Consider the following 3,328-nt stretch of genomic DNA (forward strand, 5'->3'; position numbering starts at 1 on the left):
CAAGGATGTGGAGAAAAAGGGCCCTCATGCACTGTTGGTGGAGATGTAAACTGGTACAGCCACTGTGAACAACAGTATGGAGGCTCTTTAAAAAATAAAAACAGAATTATCATAGGATCCAATAATTTCACTGCTGGGTATTTACCCAAAGAATACAAAAACACTATTCACAAGGACACATGCACGCCTGTTTATTGCAGCATTATTTACAACAGCCAAATTATGGAAGCAGCCCAAGTGTCCATTGGTAGATGAATGGATAAAGAAGATGTGGAATAGACATCCGACGGAATATTACTCAACCATAAAAAAGAATGAAATCTTGCCATTTGCAACAACGTGGATGGATCTAGAGGGTATTATGCTAAGCAAAATAAATCAGCCAGAGAAAGACAAATGCCATACGATTTCACTCATATGAATTGAAGAAACAAAACAAATAAACGAAGAACAAAAGAGACAAACAAAAAACCCAGACTCTTAAACATAAAGAGCAAACTGGGGGTCACCAGAGGGGAGATGGGTGGGGGGATGGGTAAGATAGGTGAAAGGGCTTAAGAGTACAAAACCCCCACTATTACATTGGGGCTTTCTTTATACTGAAGCATGGGTGGTGATGTCACAAACAGAATTGAGTTTAAATTTATAGCTGCATCCTGAAATTAAGTGTGATGCTTTTGTTCCTTTTATTGTCAAATAGTTTTATGAAACCGGTTGGGGTTGAGAAAAAAAGAACCCACAGGGAATATCATGTCCAATCGTGAAAGACTGAGGGATTTTCCTTTAAGATCAGAACAAGTCAAGGATGTCTGCCTTTGCCATTTCTACTCATCGTAGTACTAGGAGGTCTAGCCAGAGAAATTAGGGAAGAAACAGAAGTAGAAGGCACCCAAGCTGGAAAAGAAGTGAAATTCTCTCTGTTCACCGATGACAGGATCTTATATGTAGAAAACCCTAGAGATTTTACAACAATGATTATAACTAATAAATGAATTCAGCAAAGTAGCAGGATACAAAGTCAACACACAAAAACTGGTTACATTTCTATACACTAGCAATGAACAATCTGAAAAGAACATTACAAAACACACATTTGTAACAGTATCAAAAAGAATAAAATACTTAGGAATTAATTTAACCAAGGAGGTGAAATACTCTTACAATGAAAACTACACAACATTTCTGAGAGAATTTAAAGAAGATATCAATAAATGGAAACACATCTCATGTTCATGAATTGGAAGACAAATGTCTATACTCTTCGATCTTCAGACTCAACACAATGCCTGTAAAAATCCCAAAGATGTTGGGATGCCTGGGTGGTACAGTCAAGGTTAAGTGTCGGATTCTTGGTTTCAGCTCAGGTCTTGATCTCAGGGTTGTGGGCTGGAGCCCCGTGTTGGGCTCAGCACTTACTGTGGAGTCTGCTTGGGACTCTCTCCCTCTCCTTCTGCCCTCCCTCCACGCTCGCTCTCTCTAAAATAAATTTAAAAATCCCAATGATGGGTTGGGTTTTTTTTTTTTTTCAGAAATAGAAAAACTCATCCTAAAATACACATGGAATTTTGAAGGACTCGAAACAGCCAAAACAGTCTTGAAAACCAAGAACAGGAGGACTCACTTCCTCGTTTCCAAACCTTCCACAAAGCTGCAGTCGTCAAAGCTGTGCGGTACTGGCATAAAGACAGACATCTAGACCAATGGAACGGAATAGAGAGCCCAGAAACAAACGCTCGCACACAGGGTCAAATGATTTTCGATGAGGCTGTCAAGACCGTTCAATGGGGGAAAGGAGAGTCCTTCAACAAATGGTGCGGAGAAAACTGAGTCTCCACACACAAATGAATGAAGCTGGAGCCATGCTTAACATCATATGCAAAAATTAACTCAAAATGGTTGAAAGACCTAAATGTAAGACCTAAAACTGTAAAACTCTTAGAAGAAAGCATAAGGCAAAAGCTTCATGACATTGGCTTTGGCAATGATTTCTTCGATAGGACTCCAACGGTACAAACAACAAGAGAAAAAAACAGACAAAGTGGACTTCATGACAATTAACATTTTTTGTGAATCAAAAGATAATATCAGGGCACCTGGGTGGCTCAGTCAGTGAAGCGGCTGCCTTCGGCTCAGGTCATGACCCCAGGGTCCTGGGATCAAGTCCTGCGTCGAGCTCTTTGCTAAGCAGGGAGCCTGCTTCTCCCTCTCCCTCTGCCTGCCACTCCCACTGCTTGTGCTCTTTCTCTCTGTGTCAAATAAATAAATAAACTCTTTTTTAAAAAGGAGGGAAGAAAAAGACAATATCAAGAGTAACAAGGCAACCGACTGCATTTGAAAAAATATTTGCAAATCATACATCTAATAAAGAATTAATACCCAGAATATATACAGAACTCCTAAAACTCAAAAACAAAAATACAAACATTCTGATTTTAAAATGGACAGAGGGCTGGGGCGCTTGGGGGGCTCAGGTGGTTAAGCATCCTGCTCTTGATTTCTGCTCATGATCTCAGGGTAGTGAGATTAAGCTTCATGTAGGGCTCTGTGCTGGGTGTGGAGCCTGCTTAAGAGTCTCTCTCTCCCTCTCCCCCCAACCCCTGCTTGTCTGCACTCTCTAAATAAATAAATAAAATGGACAGAGGGCTTAAGTAGATGTCTCTCCAAAGAAGATTTACAAATGGCCAAAAAAGCACACGAAAAGGTGTTCAACATCACTAATCATTAAAGAAATGGAAAGCCAGTGAGATACCACCTCCCACCCATTAGGATGGCTACTATCAAAAACACAGAAAACAGGATATGAGGGCAATTTGGCTGGGACATCTGTCACCCCATTGATTGCTAGGGTTGATGAGGCTGGTCTGGCTGGCTAGGCGGGTGTTCCCTCCCCGCCCTCCCCGCTCTCACCGAAGCTGCTCGCTGCATGGAAGAGGACGCCCTTCCTGATAGAGGAGGGCTGTTCTTCCAGCCAAGGGTATACGGGTAACTTCATTCCGCGGCCAGATCCTCCAAACGAGCTCTCAGGATCCATGTGTAGGAGAATGTCGGAGAGTCAAGCCTCCCAGGCTCCAGACATATCTAGATGAGATGCTGCATGTGGCCGTCTGTCTTTAAAAAACAAACAAACAAAAAACCCAGAAAATGAATGGAGAAATTAAAATCTTTGTGCACCGTTGGTGAGAATGTAAAATGGTACAGCCATGGTGAAATACAGTACAGCCATTCTTCAACAAACTGAACATACAGGGGCACTCGGGGGGGCACAGTCCATTGAGCACCTGACTCTTTTTTTTTTTTTTTAATTTTATTTTATTATATTGTGTTAATC

This window comes from Ailuropoda melanoleuca, chromosome 13, assembly GCF_002007445.2.
Source record: "Ailuropoda melanoleuca isolate Jingjing chromosome 13, ASM200744v2, whole genome shotgun sequence".
NCBI classification, from domain to species: Eukaryota; Metazoa; Chordata; class Mammalia; order Carnivora; family Ursidae; genus Ailuropoda; species Ailuropoda melanoleuca.